Source organism: Oryctolagus cuniculus, chromosome 19 (genome assembly GCF_964237555.1).
Source record: "Oryctolagus cuniculus chromosome 19, mOryCun1.1, whole genome shotgun sequence".
Lineage (NCBI taxonomy): Eukaryota > Metazoa > Chordata > Mammalia > Lagomorpha > Leporidae > Oryctolagus > Oryctolagus cuniculus.
Window position 1 is genome coordinate 47,081,057 of NC_091450.1, and position 22,306 is coordinate 47,103,362.

Below are 22,306 nucleotides of genomic sequence, written 5' to 3' on the forward strand. Positions count from 1 at the left end.
CAGTGCAAAACGCAACTAAATATTCTAGGTATACTGGGAGGGTATGGGGAAAATTTGTGATCTGCTGTGGACTTTTGAATGAATCCATAAAACAATAAGAGAGCCTGTGTCCTCCTCTACCCTTGCTCCCCTGGGAGAGATTAGACGGAGATGAAGCACCATCTAAAATATGCATGACCATGTCTGCATTTCTCCTAGATAGCTTTCAGAAAAAATTCTCTTCATTCTCAGGCAGCAAAGACTTGATGAATAATTCTAGTCTTTCAACATTGCACCCATAATTTTTTTTTTGCACTGAAAAGTTACTGTGAAATAGAAAATGAAGTCTTTCACTGGTACCAGCCAAACCTACAAAGTGGCTCCTTTATGATAAATTCATGAAAAATGTAATGTTATGAGAGGAGAAGGGGGTATTTACAGTATCTGAGCTTAGCAAAGTGGGACAAGGAGCCAAAGTATGATTTCTTGTTGGCTCTCAAGGCACATGGCACACAAAATGTTTTTACAAAGAAAAAAAAAAGGCAGATTTGGTTCCGAGTTCAGTGAAATATCATAATTTCCATTTGGCTGTTTGGAGCAGTTGCCTTTTTAGGCAACTCCCCATTTCAAGGAAAAGTTTGGAGCTCATTAGACTCACCTACTTCCTTCCAACAGAATGAGAGCATGCTGGGCTTTGCCAACCACGTCCAAAACACCACAGGTTCCAAGAGTTGCCAGATTGGGCTAGCTACATGTGATAAAGGCATCTGTGAAATTTTCTGAAAACTTGGTTTTTTCCTGGGCTGGCTGCTCTAAGCACGGAAAGATTTGGGTGAAAAAATGTCCTTTTATCTTCCCACCTGTAGGTGGTCCCACAACAATGACAAAGGGTTGCACAGATAAAGTGGAGTCACCATTGTGAAAAATTCAGGACTTGGACCACATTCCGGCTAAATCAGCTTAAGGTTAAGCGCTAAAGACATCAAAACTTAGATTTTGGGGTTTAGCAGCACAGTGCTGACCTACAAATGAATAGCAGAACTAGGATGAACCTAGACTTTTTGAGAGGTTCTTATCAATAAGATGTCCAGCACCTAGCTGGCCATGATGCTCTCCCTGAGCTGTATTCAACCAACAGAGGCAGCAACAGCCATCCTGGATTGGATCTGCCAGGTAAACAACCTATGTCCTAATTGAGTTTGATTTCACTTGTACTCGTTCTGTCTTTGAGGAAATAAAGAATAAAAAATAAGATCTAATTTTCTTCACATGACACCTCTTCAAATATTTAAAGACAGGTAGCATGTTCCTTTGTCCAATCTCTGCCACTATTCAATGAAATGACACTGTTTAAACCATTACAGCTCCTGAGAATACATTTTCTTCACTATGAACCTGATAGTAGGACAACTACCCATTTTTAATCTTACGTGTCTATAAATAGGGTCAGAAAAAAATGAGAAAGTACCTTGTCATGACATAAAATATTATGCAAATGCAAGGTTTTACAATATGGAAATAATAGCCGCTTCACTACATTTCTTTCAAACTTCGTTCACCTAAGACTTGGAACTGGGTGGACTGAAAGTAATAATAGTTCAAAAACTACTGAGAACAATCTTGGCACTGACATAAAGCCTGTCACCCCCAAGTTTCATTTTTTACATCTTCTATATTTTATAAAAGTTAAAAAATTCATTGACTCAAGTATTTATTCATAATATACTATATTGAAGATACTCTATCAGCTGTTACAGAAGTCACAACAATGAAAATACAAGGCTCCTATCTTTGGGGGACTGGATAAGCACATAAATAACTGAAATAACACAACAAAGAGCTGAAATCCTTTCCTATCCCTTGCACACGCGCGCACACACACATACATTCGGGAAATCAAAAACAGAAGGAAATCATATTCAAAGAAGATTTCATAGGAGAGAAGGAATCATGTTGGCAGAAATAAAGGATATTATTTTAGATAAAAGATTTGGAATAAGTAAGGACCTGGCAATGAGAATCGTGTAGGTAAAAGAAAGAATGATCAATGTTCTGCTTAGGCTAGAACACAGGACTGTGAAGAAGATTATAAAATAGGTCAGGAAAGTTCAGGTTGTAGAGACTATATAACGTGGGTTAAGGAGTTGAGAAGGGCTTAGAGGAATTTGAAAGATTGTTGCCTAGGGAAATGTCCTAAGACGATATGTGTTGAAGGAGGACTGCTATCTGGCAGAGTGGAGGCTGGGGATAGTCCAGATAAGAACCAATGAAGGCCTGAACCTAGACAATGGCATTGGAAAGTTGAGACGTTGGATGAATAAATGCAGCTTAGATAGAATAAAAGAGTATTACACACATGATGGCTGTCATCTTTGGCAACCAAGGAGGTGATAGAAAAAGATGTCAAATTTTCAACTGCGGGTCACACTATGGCCAGAATTAGGTTAGACAGAGAGCCTGCCAGGGTATGAGTTCTGTTTTAAGAAATGAATCTAAAGAGCTGGCAAGACATCCAAGTGGGGAAGAGAGTTTTGGAAGTTATCCACATAGTTAGAAGCCAGATGGTGTTATGAGACTGGAAAGAGAAAAAATAGACAGACAGATAAAAGAGTGGGCACACACATTTAGGAAGGCACTGATCACTGGAGCCAAAGGTGGAGCAAGAGTGGGGAGTACCACAGAAGCCAAAGGAAAAAGTGTGTCAAGATGGAGGGACACTCACCGGAGTTCCATGTGGCCTCCAGCTCACGGGGAGGGGGATCAGGGACATTTAGTGGGCTTGACAAATAAGATGCTGCCATGAGTTACAAAGACAGAAATTTCACTAAAGTAATGAAGGCAAGAGTCAAAATTGAGCACAGTTGTGTAGGCGGGAGGGGGCAGAGCAGCACCAATGGTAAAACGAAGTGTACTTTCAAAGGTTTGACAGTGAAGGCAATGAGGAAAATAGAAGAGCTGCTGGAGGGGGCAGCAGGATCAAAGCCATTTTTTGTTAAAGTGTGGGCTTGGAGAATTACTGTAAGTTGAGGGAAGAAAATGAAGACGCAATAAGGCTCCAGAGAAGAAAGGAAGAAGATGGAAATAAGAGTACAAAATTTCCCATTAGAGGAAAGGGTGACGAATATTGATATTTAGTTGAATGACAGCAGAAAATATTGGGTAAATTTGAATATGGACATAGAAATGTAAAGATATTCATCTTGCAGGTAATCTGTGGATGACTTGATAAGCATGGTTGAGTCTATAAAAACCTTCAAGGCTGGTGGAGTGATGAGGGAGATGCAGAGAAAACAAGGGGATGTGATGAGTTGATGTTACAGTATAGTTATGTAAGTAAATGTTATACATAAGTGAAATCTTTCCTGACCATAGAACACTGTGGATTCAGGAACCCTCAATATAGAGAAAAATTTTCTTTGAGATACTTCAAGATATAACTGGACTCATGTTCAGTCATTTTAGAACATTCCAGAGTTGAAATTCCAGAACAGGCAAATCCACGAGGCAGAAAATAGATTTGTGGTTTCTAGGGGCTGAGGTAGAAAGGAATGGGTCTGAGGTTTCTTCTTAGCTGATGAAAATGTTCTCAAATTAGATCGTGGTGATGATTGCACAATTTATTAAATGGTTATATTAGACTAACAGTCATCAAATTGTGTACTTAGAAAAGATTTATTTATTTGAAAGGCAGAGTAACAAAGACAGAGGGAGACAGAGGTAGAGAGAGAGAGAGGAAGAGAGTGAGAGAGTGAGAGAGGAAGAGAGTGAGAGAGAGAGAGAGAGAGAGAGAGAGAGAGAGAGAGAAATAGAGATCTTCCATCTATGGGTTTACCCTCCAAATGGCCACAACAGCTAGGGTTGGGCCAGGCCAAAGCTGAGTCAGGAACTCCATCACGGTCTCCTATATGGGTGGCAGGGGCTCAAGTACTTTAGGCCATCAATCTACTGCCTTCCCAGGTGCATTAGCAGGAAGCCGGATCAGAAATGGAGTACCTGGAACTCAAACCAGTACACTGATATGGGATGCCAGAGTCAAAAGCAACAGCTTCACTCACTTCAGCATAATTCCACCCCCCAAATTGTATACTTTAAAAGAATAAACTAAATAGTGTGTGAATCAGATCTCAGTGATGCTGTTTAAGAAAACCGTGTTTCAGAAGTACAATTGAATATGGATGTGGAAACGTACAAGATGATGTTTCCCCTCCATACCTAAAAGCTTTTTGGTTTTATGGCTTGCAAGGAGCTCTCAGGGCTCATAAAAGCATCCAGCTAAGACATCCTGAGTCTTCAGAAAGATGGCGCAGGAAGGACACATTAGAGGGCTCAGTATTTGCCCACAGCAGCAGCAAGACTGGAGGAAATGATTTTTCAGTATTACATCCTTCTAATAGTACTTCCAAACCAGAGAGCGCAGACTGGTTGCATCTAACCACATGGACAGCATTTCCAAAGCACCAACTCCCAGGCTCCACCACAGGTCTCATGGGGGCAGAGCACCAAAGTCTATGTTTCCATGTCATGACCAAACACACTGCTGCATAGCATGAGAATAGGGCAGCCACTGGGCTAGTTGCTAGGGTGTGATAAGGCTCACGGCTCTCACAACCGCCAATTCACACCAGGCTATCAGACACACAGCTTTTCCAAACACTTAGTGCTAAGTTCTCATACCCCTAAGTCTTCTCTTTGGTCCTTATAATTTAGACATGCCTCGGTCTCATGAGGATCTTTTCTAGAACTGTTGTAGCATGAGATGACGTAAATGTGGACGTATGTGTTGATGCTAGTTTAGCTCTTTGCAAGAATGAGAGTTACATAATACAACATGGCCGTGGTAGGATTTCTTAGAAATCAAGAAGATAAAAGAGTATCCAACAGCCTCACAATGGCCTCCTACCGGCTTTTCTCTTGATCAGTGAGCACCCTCCTTTCATTTCTGCTGTGGGCACCACAAAACCAGCACCGAGCCAAACACAAATGAGGAAAGTACAACGAGTGCAGAAAGCAACTGATGTCTGTGCACTCTTGTGCCCAATCTGTTCAACAGGAACGCAGCAGCGCAGGCTGTGGATTGTGCGATCACGAGGAAAGTGTACCACGACTCCCCCAAGAAGACTGGACTTCATGACAACCTGTATAAAACGCACCTAGAAATCCCGGGGGAAAATGTTCTCTGTAACTAGGGCCGTGACAGCCTTTACCTGCCATTGCTCTAGGGCTCTGGTAGCTACATGTCTACACTCCCTGTGGGGAAGCAGCCAGACTGGGGTAGCACTCTCTCTCTCTTTCTTCTTCTTCTTCTTTTTTTTTTTTTTTTTTTTTTTTTTTTTGACAGGCAGAGTGGACAGTGAGAGAGAGAGACAGAGAGACAGAGAGAAAGGTCTTCCTTTTTGCCGTTGGTTCACCCTCCAATGGCCGCCGCGGCCGGCGCGCTGCGCTGATCCGATGGCAGGAGCCAGGTGCCTCTCCTGGTCTCCCATGGGGTGCAGGGCCCAAGCACTTGGGCCATCCTCCACTGCACTCCCGGGCCATAGCAGAGAGCTGGCCTGGAAGAGGGGCAACTGGGACAGAATCTGGCGCCCCGACCGGGAGTAGAACCTGGTGTGCCGGCGCCGCAAGGCGGAGGATTAGCCCAGTGAGCCGCAGCGCCAGCCTTGGGGCAGCACTCTTACACTCACTCAGGGACTTGTACTCCTACTCCTAATACCTCATTCTCCTACTGATGTCCAGTGTGAAATAAAAATTAGCTTCTCGCCAGCGCCGCAGCTCAATAAGCTAATCCTCCGCCTGCGACGCCGGCACCCTGGGGTTCTAGTCCTGGTCAGTCAGTTGGGGCGCCAGATTCTGTCCTGGTTGCTCCTCTTCCAGTCCAGCTCTCTGCTGTGGCCCGGGAGTGCAGTGGAGGATGACCCAAGTGCTTGGGCCCTGCACCCCATGGGAGACCAGGAGAAGCACCTGGCTCCCGGCTTCAGATCAGTGCGGTGTGCCAGCCGCAGCAGCCATTAGGAGGTGAACCAATGGAAAAGGAAGATTTTTCTCTCTGTCTCTCTCTCACTGTCCACTCTGCCTGTCAAAAAAAAAAAAAAAAAGTATCCCAGATACAAAAAAATTAGCTTCTCTTTAGTATAAATGTAGGGCCTTCTGTTCTAAGATTTAACTCTGCAACAGCAAAACAAACTCTAGACCTCTTTCAAACTCAGACTGTTAAAGAGAAGCAAAGCGCTGGACGGAAGTCCCAGGAGCTCCTGTGGCCAGCAGGCCAGAGCACCAAGGCAGAAAATCCTCAAAATTGAGGGCTGTTTTCCCTGCACAGACAAGCTCTTGGCACAATCAGCACCATACACAGCTGCCTGGAGCTGAGCTGGGATGGCAATCATCACCGTGTAGCATGACAGGAGTGGTATTTTGCTGTAGGCCCAGCTTCTGTTAAGATGGCAGAAGGAGTGGCCTGTCACCCAGAATTACTTCTCAGATCCCAATTATATGTTTCAAAAATATCACCTATTAAGACCCAAACACTTTGTTTGCCGGTTGCAGCCCTTTGAACAGGTTACCATGGATTTATGCTGGCATAATGGGCCTGCATGATGTATGTTCCCTGTCAGTGCTGAAACAACAGTCAGTGCGTCTGAGCAGGCCCACCTGCCAAGCAATATGTTCTCAATCCCTCAGGCAGAGCGGTGCACTGCTCGGCTAAGAAAACGTCCCCCCACTGAGCAAATGGCAGAGCCACGGAACAGGGGCAGGAGTGAGCGCATGCGCACGGGAGATCAAGGCACTCGGCAGGAGGGGTGGCAGGGAGGGACAGTGAGGACGTTCCCGTCAAGCCTCACTTCACAGTGACAAGCAAACAATCTCATGGCTTTCCCTCCCCCCCCCCCCATATGAACTAGCGTAGGCTGCTAACCACATTCATCATTAACATAAGTAGCTAGATGTTGGCTAGGGTAGGGCTGGTAGACCGGCTTCTGAAAACAGAAATGGAGAAGAGACAGGAATAGTGTTCCGAACAAGGCCGACGTGGCTGGTCTCACGGTGGTTAGGTATTTTGTTGGAGTACGAAGGCACAGTCTGATGGAGACCCCACTTCGCAGCAAATCGCGCGTCACCCGGGATGATGCGGGTGATCATGCAGCGTGGTCTCAGGGCGCGCGCCGCACCGCTTTCGACTTGCAGGACGGCGATGCCCCCAGACAGAAGCAGACTGCACTCTCTCCGTGGAAAAACTGACTTTTTGTCAAGCACAGGCGCTGGGGTTTTTGGCTGGGAGTGCTCTGGCTAATTAGTGATAGCGTGAGGTCTGTGCTGCGAAGAATGCCTCAGAGAGGCAGACCGGATTCTGCTTTTAGCTACGCATAAGATAGAAACCGCGATGAACGCAGGCTTTCTAAGTGAACGGGCTCTCTGCGGATTACGTAACCAGGAACAATGAATGGCTTTCTTATAGGCATGGGGCACAAGGCTGCCGAAAGCTACAATTTTACTTTGGGATTTTAGGTCAATCCTCTCTGACCTCTTCTTAAGATCTCCAAACATTTTTCCAGGTCCCAAACCACAAGGAGTGGTGTGTCACATACAGCCCCTTGTCAAGGACAATGACAGGCAGTTCACTTGCATTTTACAAGGCTGTGCTAAGCACAGGGGGCAGAACACATGACAACAATCTCCTCCCCAGTATCCTCCGCTGGTGACAGCAAGGTAAGCTAATGCAACAACACAACAGCAACAGTGAGCAGTGGCTACAACAGGGGAAAGCCCAATTCCTCCCAGGAACTGCAAATTACAGTTTAGTTTTCTACTAAATGACATTAAAAGAGCATCTGAAGATATCAACAGAAAAACAAAAAGGCAGAATTTTATCTCATTGTGCCAAAATGTGTGACTTCATAAATGTTTGTTTATGTACACAGAGAAAAGTCTGGAGGGATGTTCAAGAATAGATCTCGCTGGGTCATATGGCTTCAGGTGGTTTTTAGTTTCATTCTTGTCTGCAGGCTTTAATTTTTTTTTACAAGGATGTCATTTTATGAAAATCCATTGAGTTATTTTAATTTAAAAAAAAAAAAAGGATGGTCCTAAGGCAATGCAGTAAGAGGTAAGGAAGAATCTAGGAAGGTCTCTTGGAAAAGGGAAGGAGTGAGATGCACACAGAGGCTGGTGATGAGCACACAACAGGGGAAACTTGCCTACAGGGGTCCAAGCAGGAATCAGAGGGAGCAAAGACAGAATAGCAGAGAATGGGACCAGCTAAAAGAGCAGCCAAGGACCCACCGTGGCTGCAGCAAATGCAGGTACTTGTAGTGGAAAAGTAAGAAGGTATGAAAGGGAGGCTGGAGTCATGCTTTCAACAGTCTTTACTGCTAGACAGAAAAATTCCTGTTTAATCTAGAAGGCAAAGAAAATCCAAGGCAAAGTGTATGCCTGTGTTCAGAAAGGGGTGGATACAGGAGGCATGTTTTAGAAAAATTAACTGGGTAATGATGTACAGGATCTATCAGAGTTGAGGACAATAAGCGACACGTGAGTTGGAAAGCTGTTGGAACATTACAAGACGAAGTGGGGAAACAAAATTTTGAACTGAGAGAAGAAAAGACCAATTTGGCAGAGTTTAGAGTAAGAAGAGACTTCAGACGTCGGGACGGCAGGCAGAAATGACCTGAAGAGGAGAAGCCACTTGTTAAACTCGAGGTGCCGCCATGAAGTGTGAGGGAAGCTGTAGCGACAGTGTCTGGAACACTCATCCTGGAGACCAGTGTCTGAGTTCTATCTACACTGACATCAGGAGAGAGGGAACTCTGCAGGGGAGACTTAATCTGACTGCTTTACTTATATACCATCTACCCATAAAACAGTGCTCGGCACATGGTGGAAAATCAAAATGATTGATCAAATGAAAAATATTAACATTGAAATGAATGAATCAACAAGAGTGCGGTACGAAGATAAGCCAAAGAGAGCTGAAAACAGACTTGGCGGTGTTCTCAGCAGGTAGAAGGAGAAGTCAGTATGACAAAGGGGAAAGGAAAGGGAGCTTTAAACTTACAGTCCTGCCATCTGGCCCGATTCTGTCTCTGATTTTCACTGGTCAATTTCCTAAAACTTTCTGAATATTGATTTTCTCACATTTAAAACAGGAGGACTCATGGTCTCAAAGGCTCCATCCATGTTGGTCCACCACATGATGAATCTGTAACTATCTCATTGTTGATGTACATTTTAAAAAATATTTTATTTATTTATTTGAGAGGTAGATTTACAGACAGAGAAACAGAGAGAAAGGTCTTCCATCCACTGGGTCACTCCCCAGCTGGAGCTGAAATGATCTGAAGCCAGAAGCCAAGAGCCAGGAGCTGCTTCCGGGTCTCCCACATGGGTGCAGTAGCCCAAGCCCTTGAATCAACTTCCCCTGCTTTCCAGGCCATAAGCACAGAGCTGGATTGGAAGAGGAGCAGCCAGGACTTAGACTGGCACCCATATGGGATGCTGGCACCACAGCAGAGGCTTAGCCTACCAAGCCACAGCATTGGCCTGTATTACTTAATTTTAATATTGAAATGGTCCTATGTTTCTGTCTTGCAAGTTTCCTGAAAGTTGGGAAATTTCTTTCCCTAAATTGCTTCATATTATAATTTGCTCATCAATTGTAACTGAGTAAATAAGCAGATTTGACTTTTTCGCTGTTTGTACTGAAGTGTGATGTGCACACAGTGAAGAGGACAGACCTGAAGTCTCGGTACACGTACGCACTGTGTTATCTGCCTTCCTGTCCAGATGTGACATTTCCATGTTGACTAGATTTTTATTTCTTCACTGGTATCGGGAACCCTGAGCTAGCCTTATTCCTTATCTCTGGTTGTCAATAGCTCATTGATAAAGTAACTACATAATATAATCAATAATTTTCAAATTTTTAATTGTAATGTTTTCTTAGTATGATTTCTTCCTGTTACTTCAGTATTTTTCCCATCTTAATAAACAATGAATTCAACTAAAAGTCTTTCACCAGATCAAACACTATTTATACAGTATAATTGCCAAGTTTTTGTCTTAAAAGAAAAATCATAAATCTGACTATCTCCATAAGAGGTATTTATCCTATATTCTATTAATGGATATTTGGTTATTTTAAGAGAAACAAATGCTTAATTCCTTTGTAAGCCAAAGATAAATGTGTTTGATAGTATATTTTAAAAACATGCTGTTGTATTTCAGGCTAGTTTTGAATATTTCTTTGGTTGGGTCATAAGACTGTGGCTTTTGAATCATCTGGACCCAAATACCATGCAGCTGACTTTGGCTCCTCAAACTAGGTAAGGCGAGCTCTGCTTCCTCCTGTTTTTAATCAGATACAATTTGATATTTACCCGTTTCTGACACCTGGCGCTGAAAAGGCCCACTGGTGCCAGTTCAGGCGGGGCCGTGCCTTTGACCCTGACGGGTCCCTTGGATCTGATAGTTCTCCCCAACCCAAATTCTGTGGGGTCACTTGGACTCTTTGTTCTCTACCTTACAAGAGGCAGCCTTCCCAGTCACAAACCCAAGGCTGTGCACTGCAGCCCTCCCCTGAGATCAGAGCCACGGATGCAGCCCTGGCTCTGGCAACGGAAAGGGGGGCTGCTCTGCGGTTACTGTCAGACGTCAATGCTGAGGGCTGCCTTCCAGGCAAAGTCTCCAGTACTCAATTTCTACCAAAATGAAATAAGAACCAACACATGCAACTGAAGTTACCAACGTCTGTCCTCCTGATACTTAAGCAAACAGTTCTACCTGCTCTGAATTTTAAGCACTTTGGGTCTCTATATATGAGCAAATATTCCAGTATTTGCACTAACTTTGGTTGATCCTCAAGCTACATTAATCAGAAAAGAAGAGAGAATGTCATTTGTGTCAAATACCTAACTCCCTGCTCAGGTCAGATGTTAGTTATGCTGAAGCAGCTTAAGTTTGCTAGAACGGGATGCTGGAGCAGGACTGCAGAGAAATCAATAAATCAAATTGCCTACACATATATATATATATGTATATGTATATATGTATTTACTGAATGACTTCAGATGCTTTGCTTAGTGTCAGTCCTGTTTTGTACATGGTTTGTTCACATCCTGGAGAATCTGAGTCTAAAACGTTGACCTCACTGGTTTGGACCTGATCTACATATTTTCTACTTCTAAAGTTATTCCTGCATAGCAGTTACTTGCCTCTAGTACAACAAATAAACCAGAAAAACCTCTTAGTTCCCGCCTTGTGTTGAGGAAAACAACACTTTACAAGACAACTATAAAAGAAAATGTCATGATACATCAGGACTGAGCAGCAATAAACACAGTCTCTTAATACGGAAATCTTTTTAACCTCTTTGTTGAAAAGGGTTTTTTCTAGAATGTGTTTGCTCCCATGGACCAGGAGTTTACTACTTCCCAGGGTTCAGCTACACGTTTTATTCTGAACCTACGCACGCACAGGAAGGCCTCCATTTTCTTCTCTGGAATGACACAGTTAAGTCCAATGGCTCTTCTGTACGACAGTTCGTTAGCTATTTGGCATGGAGGCCAAGCCTAGGATTTGTGGGATTTCAAAGCCAGATGAAGTTGTGATTCCTATCCTGAGATTACTACACATGGCAAAGAACATCGTATGAGCATCTGGCTCATTCCCCGCAACTTGAGAAAGTTATGAAATTTGTAACAGCCATTTAAAAGGCAGTTCCAGTCTTAACAAGAATTGGAAGTGATATGAACAAAACAATAAATGAAACAGTGTTCTAACAAAATCACAAAGGAGGCTCTGGCAAGTCTGCATAATACTCAGACCATGCAGTTTGAAACTCTACATAGTTTTTCTTCCTGTATTTATAGCTTTTAACATTTGCCCATCACTAGACTCAAGGTTAATACTATACATTTGTATAGCACTTTAGAGCTCTCAAAGAATTTTACATGTTATTTTATATAATTTGGTTTTGAAATTTAAAAGTGACATCATGCCATGGAAAACAATCAGCCTTCCACCAACCATGCCAAGAATATAATGAGGTATAAGATGGAATCTACTCTTCTGAATGGCTTTATGATATCCATAAGTATGGGTGGGCTCTAAAGTCTGCCGCATGGTAGCTGTGTGACCTTGAACAAATTTCTTAACTTCTCCACTCTAAAACTTTGTTTCCTTTCTGTAATATGAAGATAACATATTAAGGGCCTTAAGGAGAGTAATTCAGATGATGGGCTAAGTAAGTGCCTGGTACACAGGATGAATAATTGCTACTTCTTATTGGCCTTTTCTTGTGCATCACAGTCAATAAATGATTTCTTTATATTAAAATGTATTTTATTGTGGATAGGTGACATGGAAAATAACAGTAACAATACTTAAAGTATCACGGAGCTTAAAATGGAGTTGTCACATTAGCAGACTCCAAAATGTTGCACTGGCCACTTAGTCACAGGATCCAAAATGTGGATGTAGTCCAAGTGTCCATCCATGAATGAATAAACAAAATGTGGCATATACCTAGATGGAATATTATTGAGCCTTAAAACCCGAGGGAATTTTGATGCATGCAACAATAGGGATCAATGTTGAAGATATTATGCTAACTGAAATAACCAGGTCACAAAAATACTATCTGACTCCACTTACATGATGTACCTAGAGCAATCAAATTCAGAGGGAGAAAAGTAGAATGGTGGTTTACCCGGTTGGGGAAGGGAGATTTGGGAGTCATTGTTTAATGGATATGAAGTTTCAGTTTGGGAAGATGAAAAAACTTACAAGGCTGAACAGAGGTGATGGCTGTACAATAATATGTATGTACCTAATGCTACTACATTGTACAATTAAGATGTTAAATAAATATATATACTCATAAAAAAAACTAAGAAAATATCTTGATAGTATTCCAATAGACTTGAGACTTGAAAGAAGTATGAGGAACAGTCTGTGTACGAGAGGTACTAAACGTTGAATTAGGGAGACAGAAAACATACTCAAAAAGACAAATAGCAATCCAAAGTACACCGGTTAAGCAACGAGGAAATAAATAAACAAGCACCCACGAAACCACAATTTGCCGATGACATTACCCAGTTGGTGGACATTAGCCGTAACTTACACAGGAGGCCAGATGTTTTGGGTCAGACTATGGATAAAAAGACTGTGACCTGAGGTTTCACTCAACAAACTCAAAAACAGAGCATGATTATTAAATGCTAAAAATCAAGAGGCTCCTAACGACACGTGGTGACTGACAGCTTCATCTCCCCAGCTTTTTGTACTTCATCATGCAAACACAGACAACAGTTACTATAATTAAGCGCTTTCCTTATCCTCCGCTAGCAGAACTGCATTCAAGATAAAGGATAATGGCACTAAATGAACAGGTTAATTAGAGACGCATTTACCCCTGCAGGCTTTCCACTGGAAACACCATTTCACACCATTACATCACACAGGAAAAGCTCTGGGGACCAGTGTCTGAGATAGACAGTGACCAGAAAAGAACAAAGCAAGCGGTGGCAAGGTGGAAGTCATGCTGGCCTAGCCAACAGGAGTGCCCATCCAGAACTGCTCCCCACGCTTTTCTGGGGGCAAATAACAACCTGCAGGCCAACTGCAACCCACTGTGTTTGTACAGCCCTTACAGTTAGTTGTTAGATTTGTAAAGTTAAAAAGAAAACAGAATATATGACAAAGATGCATGGGGTTGCAAATGCTAAAACAATTGGTACCTTGCCAATCTCTCCTCTAGGAGATAGGAATTGAGCAATGGGTTTAATATCAAAGAGGAGAATCACAAAAGGCTCATGTGGAAACATTTCAAAACTCTAGCCCCGTCATTAATTATTCTCCTACAAATATCTTAATTTGATGCAGAGGGGTCCTTCTCAGTTCTCCCCTTTTGGGAACAGCAATGCTCTCTCCCTTTGGCCAACTAGGATTAAAAAAAAAAAAAAAGCAGCAGATAAATCTAAGCAATGTACTCACTCAAGCACTTACAAAAATAAAAACAGAAAATAACCAACTTGTCTATTTCTTCCTGCTCAAACCTGGTCATTAGTTTGAAGTTTGAACATGTTCTTATGAAAATATTATGGTTTAAGGTGGTGCCTGCTATCATTCCATTGGTTTGGGGGTGTTTAGGACTAAGCTTTAAAATAGATTGCAAGCTGAAACTTGGTGGAGAGAGAGAGACTGGGGTAGGCACCAATTACTGCATGTAATTTGAAAACAGCTGGTTTAGAATTTGCTAATTCCTAAGTACTCAGCAAAGAAAGGAAACCTCAACAACCCCACCTAATTTAACATACATGTATTCTGAATATAGCTCAATGCCCATTCCGAATCTGCCATTAATTCAGTTGCTGTTTTTCTTCCTAGAATAACAAATACTTTCCTCAGCTGAAATGTGGGATCATTACAAATAAAAATATTGCTATTGACCGACTCTAAGTGGATTATATATTTACTTTGCTTTATTGGAGGGCCTTCGAGGGGAATAACTTACACCTTCTCTTGCATTCCATACTGCCTGTTTGGGCACAAAACTGGCACTAAAAAAAATAAGTACTTGTTGATGAAATAATGAATGGCCAATCTAAAGAACGAAAACCAGTAAATGAGATTGGGCTCCCCCTTGCCAGGTACACACAATTTAATGTGGTTACTGGCAGAAGCTGTAGTTTCTTGGTTCCAGAGCGAGGCTCCAAAGTTCAGTGGCCTCCAGTGGAATCTGAACTCAAAGTCAATCATGCTTCTAATAGCTCTGGTCTCTCATAGCTCTGTGATTTCAAGAAAGAAAAAAATCTCCAACAGATATGTGGTCTTTGTTTCACGTAAGTTTTGACACTTAAAATACTAAGTCTGTATGTTGCTTTTTGGATAAGAATCACTGTTTGAAAAGTGCTGACACTGTCAAGAAATGGTACATCCTCTCCCTACCTCCAGCCCCACCCCTGATGATCAAGGAATTGCTGACCAAAGGAGCAGAGTGCTTCAGAGCACTCCTAGGAAGGATAGTTGAAGGGCCTAAGCTGGAGCAGCCATCCCAAGGGCCGCTGAGCTACTGGGGCCTTTCCACTGTGTCTACAGAGGGCAGTTTCCTATTAAACCAGGGCTTAGCGCTTGGTTTAAGGAGTTCCTGCTGCGTCTGCCTACAATCCTTGAAAGCACGTATGTGTGAGCAGGAAGACACACTGGATGACACTGAATCCAGCTCTGACGTCAGGGGAACACAGTGTCTTCTAGGGTTGCATGAAGTGGAAAAGATCTCAAACTGATCTGAAAACTTAAGGCTTTTGTCTCTTACCTCTTTTCTAATATATGAAGAAATGTCTTGGAAAATTTTTGTGTTAATTTATTTATTGAGAGTCATGGGGAGAGAGAGAGAGAGAGAGAGAGAGAGAGAGAGAGAGAGAAACACTAGTTCATTTCCTCGATATTCACAACACACAGAGCTGGGCCAAAGCTGGAAACCAGGACCTTAATTTAGGTCTCCCACTTGAGCCAACCACTTGAGCTCACCTGCTGTCTCCTAGCATGTGCATCAACATGAAGCTGGGACTGGGAGCAGAACTGGAATTGGAATCCAGAAACTCTGATATGGAATGTGGGTGTCCTAGCACAGCATCTTAACTGCTAGTCCAAATGCTCACTTCAAATATATATTTTAAAAAGGATAACATCATGCCAGTTGGTAGGTTACCCATCTCAATCCCAATAAAATCAATCCCCTCTTTATGTTTTAAAAAGCCAGTCTTGCCTGAGCACTGATTGTCCTGCCCTTTGACTGCACATCAAACTAAATGTTACTTACAAGCAATTGACTGTAAGTTTGTTTAACAGCAAGACATCCCTTTAATTAACAGCCTTTTTTTTATTGGAGTTGACAGGCAATACATTTACAGCATCTCAAACTGATTACATGAAGACTTAGGTAGTTACATACCAATTGGTAAAGAAAAAAATAGACTACATTAATCCTTACAGATAAGGGTTAGTGGTTAAGAACCCACACAAGGGAAAAAATCATCTCAATAATTTTAAAGAACCTCAGTTTGAATGTCATTCTCACTTTTAAAAAAAGGAATTTTAAAAATTAGGAATTTTAAAAATAGGAATTTTAAAAATTAGGAATTTTAAAAATAGGAATTTTAAAAATTAGGAAATTCTTAATTGCATCAAGAATCAGTTTTACTCTACCTTCCAAAAGAAAACCATATAAGACACTGCTCATCTTTCCTTTAGAAGCATTCTGCTTCATATAGAAATTCTATTTCACAAAGCTTCCCTAAAAAAAAACCCAAACACCAAAATTTAACTACGAATGTATGTATCACGTCCCTGTTTAACATGAGTCAATGTGGGGCAGGCATTTGGTGGAGCAATTAAGATGCCCACGTCCCCTATCCCAGCTCTGCTTCTGATTTCAGCTTTTTGCTCATGTGCACCCCGGGGAAGCAACAGATGATGCCTCAACTATTTAGACCCCTGTCACTCGTATGGCAGACCTGGATTGAGTTTCAGGCTCCTGGCTTCATCCTGGTCCTGCTCTGGCTGGTATAAGTATTTGGGGAGTGAACAAGCAGATGGGAAATCTTACTGTCTCTGTGTCTCTATCTGCTTTCAAAACCAGTAAAAATAAAAGTTTCACAACAAAATGGGTAAAATTTATAAACAATACTTCCTTTCACTAGCAGGATCCTGATAGGTTAGAAGAAGTAAAGTTAATTCATAGAAAACATACACACGCGTGCACACATACACCCCCACACCCACACCCACACACACTATGAAAACATTTCAAAAAGTTCATGGAAAAAAGTTGTTTATTTGGAGTAGAACATTTTGAAATCCATGGATGTTTTTCATAATATTCATTTCTCATGAACTGTTTGAGGACCACTCATATGCCCAGATTTCAAAATTTTTGCACTCAAATAAACTTATCTTCTAATTCCATTTCCATGAACTTTCTGGAGTACCTTTGGATAGTCATATAATGTCATATAGGTCATATATATATATATGACACTACATATAGATGGAGGTAACTTTGGGGAAAAGGATGACTTCTAAACAGTAGGTATGATTCCAGTTACGATTATTATATATGAACAGAAAAAAAGACTAGAAGGATATAAGCAAAAATCATACCAATTTAGTCATGGGGGTAGGAGCTACCGCTGATTTTTATTCTCTGTGCTCTACACATTTTAGATGGTTTACTAGTTTTATAATAAGAAAAAAAGAGTGTATTTCAGAAGGAGAGGATTTTTCCCGCAGGTCTTAATTAGATGGTATTCTAGACTCAGAACTACCCAGCAAACCACCCCCGAGCAGTCAAGTTCTCCACCAGGATGACTGTCCACTGACAACTGTTCCATCTTGTCTAGATTACCATGAGAGAAGCAAATATAGTTTGGGGAAAATGCCTACTCCTGCATTTATAAACAAGCAAATTCTCAGTAGTTGGGAGAATCATTAAAACCAACCGGAAAAAAAAAAAGTGCCCTTGTTATCCAATATTCACATGGAAGAGATTTTATATCCACACATTTTAAGAAACCAAGAGGGAGTCATAAACCCAATTCAATTTAATTGGGTGCTCTCTTGACAGAATTGTTATTAATAAGATTGTATTGTACAAACCTCCCTGAAATCCCAAATGCTGCTGACTACACCAGCAGAAACATTTAACATCCAGCACACCACATGCAGTTGTGGCTGCTCTTCTGTCCTGGGCCCTCCCACAGACCCCCTCATCCGCATCTCCCCCTTCCCCTTGAATTCTCAAATCAAAGAAAAACTTGTCTTGAGCAACATCCATAAATTATTCACATGATATTACAGTGTATGTCAGCAATCTCGCAGTGTTTAAAAAACTTAACTACAAGCCAATTAAAATGTAAACTGAGAAAGACGGATGGAGCTGGTTGCTCTGGTGTGAACTTGAGCAGCTCATAACAATATGCACTACAACTTCCAGACCTGCTAATTTGACAGCTACTTTCATCAGCAGAGCCGCCCCTCCCCCCACCCATGACTTCTTCCTCTTCTTTTTAATGTAGTGCTTCTCCCAGGACAAATGGTTCCATATCCTTCCACCGTCAGTAGATTAGTCCCTTGGGCCTTGCAACCAGCCCAAGCTCTCCAAGTGGAAGTTATTAACAGGGTTAGTCTCTTCCCCTCTTTGTTTTTAAGGATGTCTAATACACCCATCATTTTCTTTCCAGATTGCAGTTTAAATCATTTTTTTAAGAAAAAGGAAGTAAGGAAAAAGCTAGCAAGCAAAGATGAAGTATGGATATACTTAGAAAAGGCCAGGCTATCTGAAGGTTGGTCAAACGGAGACAACGATGTTCCAAAACATCTCAAGCATGTTCTAAAGCCTGTCTTCTCTCCACTCTGTTTCCATTTCAGTTTTCTCCATGATGCTCTTCACACCAATGATCTACATGTTATGCTTGCTCTTATTCTAAATCAAGCAAGTGTGAAGGGCCGGCGCTGTGCACTAGCGGGTAAAACCGCCACCTGCAGTGCCAGCATCCCATATAGGCACCGGTTCAAGTCCCAGCTGCTCTACTTCCAATCCGGCTCTCTGCTATGACCTGGAACAGCAGTAAAAGATGGCCCAAGTCCTTGGGCCCCTGCACCAGCATGGGAGACCCGGAAGAAGCTCCTGGCCCCTGGCTTTGGATGGGCGCAGCTCTGGCCATTATGGCCAAATGGGAAGTAAAGTAGTGGATGGAAGACCTCTCTCTCTCTGCCTCTCCTCTCTCTAACTCTGCCTTTCAAATAAATAAATAAATCTTTAAAAAAAAAAGCAAGTGTGAGACTAAATACAAATAAAACCTAGGTTTTTTAAAAAATATTTATTTATTTATTTGAAAGGCAGAGTTACAGAGAGGCAGAGAGAGTGAGAGAAGCAGAGAGAGTGAGAAAATCTTCTTCCATCCACTGGTTCACTCCCCAAATGGCTACAATGGTCAAAGCTGGGCTGATCTGAAGCCAGGAGCCAGGAGCTTCTTCACCTCCTGTTGGTGCAGGGGCCCAAGCATTTGGGCCATTTTCTGCTGCTTTCCTAGGCACATTAGTAGGGAGCTGGATGGGGACTGGAACAGCTGGGACTTGAACTGGCACCCATAAGGGATGCTGGCACTGCAAGTGGCAGCTTTACCCACTATGCCACAGTGCCAACCCCTAGTTTATTTTTGAGAGGCAGAGAAAGCCTGGACTACTGCAAAGATTTCAAACAGTTCTATTAAGACAAACATACGGATCCCTTAAAAAATTTCTAGCACACCTTCCTCCATATCCCTTATCTGACTTTCCCCTCTCTATGAACCTTACATATAGCATCTCAATCTACAGTGAGAACAAAACTGGTCTTGGAGGACAGGTTGGCATCAGAACATGAGACAGGGACTAACATTTCTGCATTGCCTACCTCTTCTTTCTGGGATATGAGTTTTTAATTTTTGAAATTGTATAGCCCAAGCTTACCTCAGGTATATCTGATCTCACTAAAGAAAGAAGGTTCTGGAAAATGAAAATCATATATTCAGTATTGGAAAGTCGATGCTAACCTACCAGGGTAGTATTCCACTTTGGTTATCACTCTTTTTATCTTTGTGACTGGTACTAAGATTTAAACAGCAGACACAAGTGGCCTTTGATCTCTACAGAGAATAAAACATACAAAAATCACTGACTTTATTATAGAAATGGAACATCTTGATTGACCTACTTTTTGTCATCTATATACATCAGGTCCATTAGAAAGGTCACAGCTTTCATAGGAATGGTACTTATGGTGCTGGTGCTGTGGCTCAGCAGGTTAAAGCCATGGCCTGCAGTGCTGGTATCCCATATGGGTGACAGTTTGAGACCTGGCTGTTCCACTTCCAATCCAGCACACTACTGCTATGCCAGGGAAGACAGCAGAGGATAGTCCAAGTGCTTGAGCCGCTACCACCAACATGGGAGATCTGGGAGAAGCTCCTGGCTCCTGGCTTCAGCCAGCCCAGCCCTGGCTGTTGCAGCCATTTGGGGAGTGAACCAGCAGATGAAATATTTCTCTGTCTCTGTCTCTCCTCTCTTCTCTCTAACTCTGCCTTTCCAATAAATAACTCTTTTTAAAGAGAGAGAGAGAGAAATGGTACTTATCCAAATTGCCACAACCACAAGGAATGCTTATATCCATGAGGCCATGACTAGATTATAGTGCAGTGATCCACCGTATCAAATTAATGCCTTAAAATGGATAAGCTAATCAATGACATGATTCATTACCTTGAGAATCATCACAGCATGCTGAACTCAGAGTTGAAAATAACAACTACTTTGTATGTAGCCAATATAAATGGAAAGGAAATGAAGGAACTCAAGTCTTTGACCATGCTTGTAAGATGGGGGCACTCTTGAAGAGGAAATAGGTGATTTTGTGAATCCCACATTAGGTTTTCCTTGACCACGAGTCAGACTATGTACAATGCAATTATATCTCTCATTTATTTGGTAAAATTCAGTTGGTAGGTATCTCAGAAAAGCTTACAGGTCAAAATAAAGGCAAATGGTTATCTGAGCAGCGCCTACAATCGATACATTCATTCTGCTATTTAATCCTGCTCAATTATTTACAGGAGTAGCTTTCAGCCTTCACTCTGATCACAATAATACGAGGAGATTTCAAAAACTAGACACCTGTGCTATATCCCCATCTTTCTGGTTCAAGTGGTGAAGGAGAGGGTCTGCACACACTTGCATATTTAATTTGTTTTCATGTGATTCTAATGTAGTGTTTTCCAAAGACTAAGAACAGCTAATCCAAATGAGAATAGTAATCTCTGGTTATTCACTGCAATGGCACATGGCAATACCACAGACTAGAATAGGCTACCTTCAATTGTTAATAGACTGCTTTCAACTTCCTCTTGAAGTGTTTAAATGCCTAAAATCAATCTCCTGCTCTTGTAAGTCTCAATATTTCTTTCTTGTCATCTGTTGAAGTCCTCAAACATATTTCCTGTTTTACGACTTAGTTTTGAAAATAGGGCTTCTGATCAGGGAAATGCAGGTTAAAACCGCAATGAAAGACTACTTCATCCACATTAGACCCGCTATAATCAAAAAGACAAACACCACATATTGTCAAGGCTAAGGAGAAACTGGAGCCCTCATGTGCTGCTGGTGGGAATGTAAAATGTAGCCACTTTAGAAAACAGTCTGGCAATTACTGAAATGCTTGAACCATACAACTCCGCAGTTCTGTTATTAGGTATATATTGAAAAGAAATCAAAACATATGTCTACACAAAAACTAAAGTGTTCACAACAACACTATTAGAAATGGTCAAAAAGTGGAAACAATCCAAATCAGTTGATGAATGGATAAACAGAGTGTATCTCTTCAATGAAATATCGAGAAAATGTGCAGAAATGCAGCATTAGTACATATTACAACACAGTAGAACCTTAAAATCAAGTGGAAGTCAGCCACAAAGGACCTCATATTGCGTGATTCCATTTAAAGCACTTATCTTAATAGGAAAATGCACAGAGACAGAATGTAGAATACTGGTGGCCTAGGACTGACGGGGGGTTGGGCAGTGGGGTTGGTGAGGAATGAGTATGGAGTTTCTTTTTATGGGTAATGAAAATGTTCTAAAATCAATTATGGTGACGAATATAAAACTTTGTGAATATATTAAAAACACTCAAATGTATACTCTAAGTGAGTGAATTGTGTGTATGTGAATTGTAACAACACAGGTATATTAAAAAAAAAAAAGAAAGAAAAAGAAGCCTTCTATTTTGATGCCTGTCTTGGCAGCTTATGTAGAGCCCCTTAGTCCTCTGCTAAGCCTACAGTTGGGTCTGGTTTGGTCGTAGCCCCCGCAAGGCGCCAGGGTGCATTGCTAACCTAGTGTGTTGATAAGCTTTTTTTATTTTAATGGTACCTCTTGGGTAGAGCTACTGGTTCCAACTTATCCTAGTCTTCTGATCCCATTATCTCTTGGTATCCAGTTGTTCCTTCAAAATGGTCGTGTTCAAGCAAGACTCAAGTTTTATTCTTAAGGTAATAGGGATTCAGTAAAGTACTGGGGGTGGGGGAGTAGGTAAAGAGAAGATATCTGTTTTTTTAAAAAAGGATTGATTTATTTATTTGAAAGGCAGAGTTTACACAGAGAGAGGGAGAGACAGCGAGCAAGTGAGCAAGCGAGGGAGCTAGAGACCTCTTCCATCTGCTGGTTCACTCCTCAAATGGCCACAATTGCCAGGGCGGGGTCTGGGCAAAGCCAGGAGCCAGGAGTTTTATCCGGGTCTT

The 22,306-nt window shown here is 41.8% G+C and overlaps 1 protein-coding gene and 1 long non-coding RNA gene across 10 annotated transcripts in view; one reads left to right on the plus strand and one right to left on the minus strand.

Moving 5' to 3' along the window:
* Positions 1–22,306, minus strand: part of AUTS2 (activator of transcription and developmental regulator AUTS2) — a 1,249,738-nt gene that overhangs the window by 407,117 nt on the left and 820,315 nt on the right. The window lies entirely within an intron of this gene.
* Positions 8,837–11,478, plus strand: LOC138847006 (uncharacterized). The gene is made up of 3 exons (XR_011384575.1): positions 8,837–8,970; positions 10,195–10,292; positions 11,362–11,478. It is a non-coding gene; the product is annotated as an uncharacterized lncRNA (long non-coding RNA).